At 54.2% G+C, this 10239-nt stretch overlaps 1 protein-coding gene across 1 annotated transcript in view; it reads right to left on the reverse strand.

Moving 5' to 3' along the window:
* Positions 1 to 7204, reverse strand: part of TOLLIP (toll interacting protein) — a 28094-nt gene extending 20890 nt beyond the window's left edge. The window contains exon 1 of the mRNA XM_011930042.1: positions 7092 to 7204. The gene's annotated coding sequence lies outside the window, so the exon portion shown is untranslated. The remainder of the gene's footprint in view (positions 1 to 7091) is intronic.
* Positions 7205 to 10239: the final 3035 nt, after the last annotated feature.

The following is a 10239-nucleotide window of genomic DNA, read 5'->3' on the forward strand; positions in this document are numbered from 1 at the left end:
CTCCGCTCCACCTCCTTGCTCTGCGTGTCCATTCAAGACAACGGGACTGCTCGTTGCTGGGAGAAAATAAAACTATACCCAAAGGCCTAATGATCAAGTGTCATCTCCAACAAGGATTTAACCATAAAATGACAAAGAGGAAATGAGGGCTGTTAACATAAGCCATGTGGACAGAACACGGAACGGGGAAAAGCAGTCCCCAAGGATGGAGCTTGCCAGCCCACGCAGCCCGGGCACTGTGGCCAGCACCACGTGGCAAGGGTACGTCCGGCTCCCCGAAATGACGCATGTCTCACCTCTGGGTTTTCTTCCCCAAAACCACAACCCGATTAAGAGACATCTGACAACATCCCTGACCCGTCAGTCCTCTCAAACGGTCAAGGTGCCAAATCACAAGGGAAGCCTGAGAGACGGCCCAGACTGGAGACGGGGACACAAAGGCTACATGCAAAGTGGGGTCCTGGGACAGCAGGGGACAGTCATCGAAAAACCAGGATATCCAAACAAAACCCGGAGCCAGCAGTCACGCCCAGGTCGGCACCACAGCTGTGCGAGCTGTTCCCGGTGAGGGGAGCGTCGGCCAGGAACGTGGGTGAGACACACAGGACCTCTTCGTGCCAGCTTTTCAATTCCACGTAAAACTGAACACTACAAAATTCCAGGTTTTTCAGAAAAAGATTCCACATAACCTAAAGAGAGCGAGAACAAGAGAGGAGCGGGAGGAGGGGCTTCAGTCCTCCCTGCACAAACACCGGTTATGCAACCTGCTGCCCCGCCCACCAGGGAGAGGCGGCTCCGGGCGGCCGCAATGCCCTCGTTTCTCAGCTGAGCGCGAAGCCCTTCAGACAGGAGGAGGGAGTTCCACCAGTTCATGCTCCACGAGTCACGGGGAGTCCAGGCGCTGAAGTAAACCCTATCGTTTCAGTGACGACACTCAGTAAACATCTATTTTGAATTTATTTTTTAAATTCAGTGCTAATCCTAAAATTTACTTTTGCCATATTACAATGGAGGAGATGTTCCAATGGTCACATACAAATATATGCTGTTCAAAGGCTTAGAAATATGAAAACAAAAATGATAACTCCTGATACATAATGGATATTTTTCTAGAATTTTGCTTCCATGTACAAGATGTACATACTGAGTCCAACACTAACAAGTAAGTTTAAACGCCTGTGTGAAGGCTGACAATTCCACTTCGGGCACCAGTCCCATGTCAGCGCTCACTCCGGCACGTGAGCACAGGATGCCTGCGGCTGCGTCCCCTGTGCCGTCAAAACGCCCTGTCCACCAGCCGGGCACATCCACCCAGCGCAGGGACACGCGGCCTCAACCGGAGCCAGAAGTCCCCGCCTGGAACACAAGGAGACCCGGGGGATGGAGGCGGAGGCACAGCACGACCTGCTGGGGAGCCGTAAGGAGGGCTCTGTCGAGACCCACTCTGGAGGAGCATTCAAGAATGGAACTCCAGGGACACGGGCAGGGAAGGTTCTTTATTTGTACTTTCATATCCTGCTAGTTATTTTTAGAAACTTTTTTGAAACCACATTCGTGAATTACTTTTAAAATAAAAAGGGCAGTGTAGGGCTCTCACCCCACAGAGCGCTCTGCGTTTTATCTTCTCTGAAAATAAAAGCTACTTTTATAAATATTAGTCCGTTTTAAATACAGTTGAAAAATGTAACTTCACATTTCTCGGACTTGCTGATTCTCCTCCCCCTCTCAGAGGATCACGACACACGCCTGTGACTGACGACCATTCCTCCCTTGCTGACGCCAGAGCTCGAAACCATTGCAGCACCTTTCCACATCAAAGAAAAGAGATCGCCAAAATTCACTTCTAATTTAAAACAACTTCCCTTCAAGTCTAAGTTTTACTTTTGGCACAGAAATAAAGTCTTAATTCTTCTTTTTTTGTCATGTAACGTGTGTAGTCAACCCAAAGCTAATTTTTTCTTTTTAAGCACACAAATTAAACAAGCACCCACTGTGAATATTCCTGTGACATGTTTCCAACTGAGAGAGCCGCTGCTTCCTGAGGCCCCACTTTCTGCCCGACAGAGCCCAGGAAGAGCCCTGCTCAGCCCAGGACGTGGAGTCCTGAACACACGCAGTCCTGGCCTCAGTCCTGCCAGGAGGCATCAACCTGAGGAGCCGCACCACGGACGCCCCAGGAGCACAGCTGGCCACGTGCGGGCGGCAGGACACCAGGGTCTCCTGGCCACTTCCACGACTGGCCCTCTGTGGAGCCTTTTTACACCTTCTCACCGTCCCCACCCCATGATGCTGTGAGGCTGTGGAGCTGCTGTTTGTGTTTGTGTGCCATGCGTGCACCTGCACTTGGCACGTAAACACTGCAAGCAAGGCTCTAACAAGTCTCAGCGCTAATGCCAGGTTAGCATAACTAAGTCAAATTAAGTTCAATTAAAAACTAAAACGCTTCTAACACTTCATGACTATGTGCTGAGCAGTGCCGAGTGTAATTTATTTACATAAATTGTAATGTATCAAATCACACGTACAAATAAACAACTTATATAAACACAGTAAAAACTATCCTTAGTGAACTGAAGCTTTTGCTTGATGTGAGAAAGTTCTTTTTAACTGGCTGCTTGGTATTCTTTGAGCAAACTGACATCATTAGCAATGGGCTAAATACGTTTAGTGGAATTAAATCACAAAATGTCAACGATTCTCATTCAATTCTCCAAGCCAGAGTCTCACACCAGCACTGAGGATCCCACACAAACAGCATCCACGGGTGCCTGCCCACCCTCCCCGCCCACCTCACAGCAGGCCTGAGCTCGCACACGTGTCGTGGGCTTCCGAGAACTTCGGATCCACGTGCTGGGGATACCCAGAAAACCCAGGGGACAAGGAAATACTAAGGAACAAAAAATCCACGAGCTGAGCTGGGGAGGCACACACAGCTGTCAAATCCCAGGAGTTTCCTCCCCCAAGAACCCCTTTTGCCCTCTCAGGGTCAATATCACCCCCACATGGAGAAAAAGCGTTAAGGACTCCTGAAGCCACAAAGCCAGCCCGTGGAGGCCCCAACACGGAAGCCCAACTAGTGAAACTCTGTACCCCAAGTCCCGAGTTTCCCCAGTTCCTAACGCAGCCATGATTCAACGTGACTTTCAGAGCTGGGACCCACAGCAGGAAGACCTGGGCGAGGCTCGTGGCTAAAGGCACAGAGGAAGCTAACGAAACAAGAGAGAAATAAATCCACCGTAACCGGAACACCTGGGGATATGGGCGGAAGTCAGTCTCACAAGACTCTCGGGTGAGGTCTGAGTGTCTGCTGGGAAGGGAGCTCCAGACTCGGTCAGGGCCCCAGGACTCACGTAGAACGGCACAGTTGGCCCAGATGAAGCTGAGAACCCGGAGCCCAGGCATCGCCAGCCTCCCTGCTGTGTCTGAGGGGCCGGCCCTGCCTTGAAGGCCCTGCTCCATGCCACGGTTCTACAGGGGAACGTCTGCTGCCAGGTTCACACCCAGGTCAGAGCTCAGTATGGCCCAAGAGAAACGGCCCGTCCACCTGACGCCCGCACACCTGTGTGACTCCCATCCAGACCCAGGGGTGCGAGAGGGCAGGAACGCACACCAGGGCTGAGACACAGGGCCGTGGGCAGTCAGGACAGACCCTGGGTGGCCCTCGCGGTCCCTCTGCCCGGCTGACTGACCCCTCAGTGCACAGAGTTTCAGAGACTGAAGGGCCGGCCTGCACATGCCCCGCGCTGCACACTCATGGCCAACAGGGGAGCCCTGCAGAGGTGAAGGACTCACCGATGCTCAACGGTGGCCACTGCCATTGCCCTGTAGGTTTAGCATTTTCCAAAATAAGGCTGGAAGGAAAACTGCAATTCCTCACACCCACCCAGCTGCTGGCTGCCTCACCTACCACCCTTCACAGCACCAACCTCCAAAAGCTGGACCAGTCCCCACCCTGCAGCCCCTGGCACTCCAGCCAGCCTCGGCCCTCATGCTCCACGCCAGCCTCCTGGCACTGGCATGTTCAGTAAACAACCCTTGAGCAAACAAGTGGCATTTCATGCATCTGCTCTTGGCAAGGCACCTCCCACGCCAGTGTGGACGGGCACTGGTGACTGTGTCCCCAGTTCCCACATCCTCCCTGCACAGCCGCTCAGCAGCCCCCTCCCAGGAGCCCTCGCTGAGCACTCATTCGCTGTGCCTTGTCTTATCTTCCGCGGCCTTCCTCAGACAGGGCTTTCTTTCCCTCTTCCTAGCACCCCCTCCCCTCTTCCTTTAATTACACAGAACACAACAGGCGCTTCAAAGCCAACATGCCAGGAGGTTCCCCGGCTCTGCTGAAGTCTCCAAACGAACACTAGAATTTGCATAAGGGAAGCTGGGAGATGACAGTATTGAAATGAACCCGTGTAAGCTGAAGAGGGGCGAAAGGGAAGAGGACAGGACGGAATGAGAATGAGCATAAATCATAAAAGCTGACTACAGGACAAGCGACTTTAAATGGGGTCTCCATCAGGAACTCCACGGCACACAGCCTTGCATCCTAAGTGCTGGGACGGTCAAGCAAGGCAGAGGCGGAAAACCCGTCCTCGTTCAGACGAAACAAAAGCCAGTCAAGCAATTCCTCTGTCCGGGCCGAGGGCGGACAGAGATCCAGAGAGGGATGGCGTGTGACATGGCAGGCCCTGGGCACCGGGCACGGGGTGCACACTGCAGCGGCCTCTGCGTGTCACTGTGTGCCTGAGGCTTCCACGGTAAGGTGCTGGAGGACCCTGCTCCTGTGGTGCTCACACTTCAGTGGAAGACAAATGGGAAGCAACACGAGTTACACCGTATGCTGACGGCAGGAGGTGCTGTGCACAGAACAGGGCAAGGCCGGGTGGCAGGGGCACGCTGCACTTCCCGCAGGGCAGCAGGGCAGTCCTCACCAGCACGGCGCGCCAGGGCAGGGCCTGCAGGATCTGGAGACAGTGACTCAGGGACAGGAAACGCTTGCACAGCAGGCCTAACCAGGGGCCTGTCGTGCAGGTCGAGGGACAGTGTGAGAGGCCCAGATGAACAGAGGTTAGGGCCGGGCGCAGAAGCTCACGCCTGTAATCCCAACACTTTGGGAGGCCGACGTGGGCAGATCACTTGAGACCAGGAGTTCGAGAACAGCCTGGCCAACATGGTGAAACCCCATCTCGACTAAAAATACAAAAATTAGCCGGGCGTGGTGGTGGGTGCCTGTAATTCCAGCTACTCGGGAGGCTGAGGCAGGAGAATTGCTTGAACCCAGGAGGTGGAGGTTGCAATGAGTTGAGATCGCACCACTGCGCTCCAGCCTGGGCGACAGAGCGACACTCCATGTTAAAAAAAAAAAAAAAAAAAAAGGCCTCAAGTGAACTGGGAGGCAGGCCAGAAGCAGTGTATTCAGAACGCAGCAAAGAGGGGGCAAAAACGAAGGAACCGGAGGAAGAGACGTCCACTCCCTGACCGCTCGGCAGCCACTCTGGGAGCCAGAAGGGGGCGGGGTCCCACCTTCGAGGCACTGAGGACAAGGGACCGTCCACCTGGAGTACCGTCCACCCGGATGACTGTCCACCCGGAGTTCCACACACACACAAATAGCTGTCAGGACACAGAGAAAAGGCATTTACAAGCAAAAATCAAGTTTGCCAGCAAAGAAAATTCTAAAAGATGAACCTGAAGCTAAAGGAAAGTGACCCCAAATGGAAGGCCTGAGACACAGAAGGGATAAGAAAAGAGAAACACAGAAGGAATCCAAACAAGCACTGACTCGAGAGAAATAACACGTTCCTGCAGGACATTCCTATGGGAGCCTCAAGGGGAGGCGGCGCCCACACAAGGCACAGCAGCACCTGCGCCGGGACGGGGCAGCCGAGGTCTCTGCGTGGATCAGGAGGTGGCACAGACAATGATTAACTTCTTCTTTAATTATTTTTCAGTCGGGCAGCCTCCGGAGCCAGAGTTCACTCAGAGACTCCCTCACGGCAGAAGCTGATAAGTGCATGTTACCATTTCCAGGAGAGCCCCCGCACTTTCCCAGCACAGTGTGCATGTACTTGAGATAAACAACTGAATTTTTTAAAACTCCGTTTAATAAATCCAAAAGAAGGCAATGAGAGAAAAAGAAACAAGAAAATGTAGGACAAATACAAGCACAAAAGAAAACATCTAAAAAATCTGTAAATCTGTGTATACATCTAGACGTCTATAACCAGAAAAATGAAACTAGCATGTTCCCATCAAAAGACTTAAGACTTCTCAGATTTGACTTTTCAAAAAAATGTAAAATCAAAGAAGGAAAAAATACTAGGTGAATACTCTCTAAAAGATAGCTGGAGTGGCCATGCCAGTATCAGACAAAATAATTAAAGGCAAAAGGCCTTTATCTTCCAAGAAGCCCATGGGTCCCCACCCAGTGAAGAGATCTGATTTCCAGGCAAGCACAGCAATTCTACACCTGTCCACACTCACAACCCGGCCCAAAAAACCCAGCACAAACGTTCACAGGGACCCAGAAAGGACACATGGGCAGGCGGTGAGTGCGTTCCCCACTGGCTCAGGTGCAGCCGGCAGGAACGGACGCCCACCCAGCAACAGCCCACCTGAGCCAGTGGAGACGGGTGAGTGCCACTGGCTGAGACACACAGGATGCAGGAAAATCCAGGGGCTCCTCACAACACTCGGGAGAGAAAGTCCACGCACACCTACAAGGAAAACCAATTCTCTCCTGGAGGTATGGGAAGGTAAAGGAAAAGCATTTCACTTGCCTTTCCTTCACAAACTGTATTTCAGGACAACAGGCTGACACTGGTTGATGGGGAAAGCTAATCTTTACAAACAATCCCAGTTAGTAAACACTGAATAAGTGACAGAGTTCAGAAACTACTCTCTGCCATCCCTAATGAAGTCACCGATTTGGCAGGAATTATCAACGATGTGAACAGTGAGGGGACCTGGCCAGGCACAGGCCTCACAGGGAGGAGAGGAGGGGCCAGGCCGCCTCCAGCTGGACTCCATGGTCAACCAGCACCTCCAAAAGCAGGACAAGGAGTAGGAGCAGCCTGGACCTGGCACGGCACACCCACCTCTACCAAGGAGGCCCCTCTAGCTGATGGTGCCGCGGTGGCTGAAGACAGAGTCTCCTGCAAACGTCCCGAGTTCTCCCTGCAGAAGGCAGGGGCCCACACGGTACTCCTTGCATGCTTTCTGATAACATGCAGACTATACTGAAAAAAGGTTATCTTTCCAAAACACTGGCCTTTTTGAAAAGAGAGGGAAGCACTGCACAGGGCTGAAGCATCCCTTAGTGGCTATTCACGGAAACAGTATCCTAAAGATCTAAACACGGTATGATTCTCTCAGAACGGTAACGGGCTGGCTAGCTTCACACACGTCCTCTCCACACCTACCCACCCGGGCCCCTGAAGCTCCCTCTACCCAAGGACAAAAGACCCTCCCAGGGCCCCATTAGCGGCCTCTGCTCCTTCACGGCCCGTGGGATCTTGCTGTCTCCCCTCATCACCAGGGGGAGGCAACGGCTAGACCACAGTCAGGGTCTCCCGAGCCAGAGTCCTGCCCCTGGACCCTGGGGAGCATCTCTCTCTGCTGGAAAGCCGAGCACCTGCTTAACCTCCTGCCTCCCCAGCACCACAAGGGTAACAGAAAGAGGAGGACACGATAAATACTGTGTCAAGACACTGGCTAAAGGACCACTATGAGTTAATTCAGAGGGGCTGGGGTGGGACATGCTCAGTGAAGCAGGCCAGTGCCAAGGCAGGCCCTGTAGCGGGCGTGTGCCGGGCAACACTTCACAGAGTGCTGCGCTGATCTGATAAGCTCCAGGGCCAAGTCCAGCCCTCCTGTGCCCAGGACCCTCCTGTGGCCACCAGCTCCTGCCTCCCTCCATCCTCAGCCCCTGGGGTTCTCTCCTCTCAACCTCCAGACCCCACACCTCTGTTTTCCGTGCACTCGCCTCCCAGCCCACCCCCCAACTCCCATTCCTCCTCCAAGCTCAGGAGAGATGTCACATCCTCACCCCAACACCCAGCCCTGGTGAAGTCACCATTTACGAACTCTCCCAGCACCTGAGTCTTAAGATCACAGACCCACCGGGCCGTCACCACATGGCTCCGCTGTCCTTATGTGCTGCCATGTCTACCGTGCTGCCCTGTAAGATCCCGGTGGCAGGAACCACCTGGTTGCCCCTGTATCGTGGCCATCCTAAATGTCACAGTCGGTAACGCTAGTTGATTAAGTCACAGGTACTCCAAGCAGCACTCGAGACCCCCGTCGCTGACACCACCTTCTTGGAGACTCTGGCAGCTCCGAGCCAGATCTGATGTTACTGTGCATTTACTGGGCAGCGGGGGTGCCCCTGAAGTGCCTGCTCGTCTACGTGACGGAAACAGCCCAGGAGGCACCAGGCAAGAGGAGATGCTAACGACACCTCAGCACTTGTCAGCACGGGCCCTACGTGTGAGAACATCTCCTGCCACTCCCACTTCCTCATGGCGGGCATAGCAGGGCTGCACACTGGTGCCCTCAGAACAGGAAATGCCTGCCTCCCACTGCTCCGTGAGAGCTCAGCACCTGATGAATTCAAACCCAGCCCTACACCCCAGTGGGGTTCCAGATGAGGGACAAGTTCCCAGGAGGCTGAGGATATCTCCCAGACCACACAGCAAGGAAGGGGCCATCCTGCCCGGCCACCATGCCCCCCGGCTCTCCAGGAGGACACAAAGGCAGGGTGCTGGTTCCCTTGTTGCTATGAGCCTCCGGTTAGGCAGAAAGGAGCACCTCACTGCCATAACCACCTGCGGGGACTCACTGTGGTGGAGCGAAGATGAAGAGGTGGAGATGCTGACATCAGAGGCCACGCAGGACCTCTGCCGACCCGCAGCCTCCACTCCTGAGTCTCAGAGGCCGTCCAGGACCTCTGCCAACAAGCAGGCTCCACACCTGAGTCTCGTAAGTGTCAGGAGGTTTCTTTCAAAGTCCTCAGAAAAAGCATCTATGCCCAAAACCTGGGGCTTCATTCTAAACACAGAAAAAATGTTCCACCTGAAGAATTCTCTCCTCAGGAGAAACACTAGGACCTGTGGATACAGTGTTAAGGGTGGGGAGCCCTGGTGACCCCTCCACCATGCACAGTACTGGGCTGCACGAGTGCAGGGACCTGGGAACATCCTAAAAAGGACTTTTTCCGCCCACGGCAGGTTTAGAGCCACTGTTGATGAAAACTGTGCCGCTCAGGACAGCCCGCCCAGCCCAGCCTCTGAGTGGCACGGCTTGAATCTGTGTCCCCCCCAAATCTCACGCTGAATTATGACCTCAGCGTTGGCGGTGGGGCCTGGCAGGGTGGGCCTGTGGGTCACAGGGACAGATCCCTCGTGGGTTGGTGCCGTCCTGGTGACAGTGAGTTCTCACGAGGTCTGGTCATTAAAAGGTGTGTGGCACCTCCCCACCCCCAACTCTCTTGCTGCTTTCGCCATGTGACGTGCAAGCTCCTACTTGGCCTTCCGCCATGACTGGAAGCTTCCAGAGGCCTCCCCAGGAGCAGATGCCGGCACCATGCTACCTGTACAGCCTGCAGAACTGGGAGCCAATTAAATCTCTTTTCTTACAAATTACCCAGTCTCCGGTTTTCCTCTACAGCAACGCAAGAAGGCCCTAACAGTGAGCCTGGAGGCCACTCACGCCAGGAGCCCATCATCTCTGAGTCAGTCTACACCAGCTCTCCTGCAATATTAATGCTATAGAAGAAACTGACAGGCAACCCTCTGGAGAGAATTCAGAGCAGGAAAGGTTCTCTGAAGTTCTTGGCGCCTATCCTATCATTTGCAAATGAAGAAACTGAGGCTTTGCGCGGTGGCCACTAACTGGGGACACAATTGGGCCCAAGAAGTGGTCACCACTACCCTCACTCTGCGTAAGGGAGGAGGAGGAAACAGCCTCCATCTATGGGACCAACTAGAGTGTAGGCCCGTCTCCACCTGGCGACCACCAGGGTGCAGGGCCCGCCTCCATCTAGGGGACCATCAGGGTGCAGGGCCCGCCTCCACCCGGGGGCCCATCAGGGTGCGCGCCCGTCTCCACTTGGGGGACCATTAGGGTGCGGGGCCCTCTTCCATTTGGGAGACCGTCAGAGCTCGGGGCCCGCCTCCATCTGGGCACCGGACCCTCCTCCATCTGGGGACTATTAGGGAGCAGCGCCTGCCTCCTCTGGGGGACCAT

This window comes from Colobus angolensis, unplaced genomic scaffold, assembly GCF_000951035.1.
Source record: "Colobus angolensis palliatus isolate OR3802 unplaced genomic scaffold, Cang.pa_1.0 Scaffold84, whole genome shotgun sequence".
Taxonomy (NCBI): Eukaryota; Metazoa; Chordata; class Mammalia; order Primates; family Cercopithecidae; genus Colobus; species Colobus angolensis.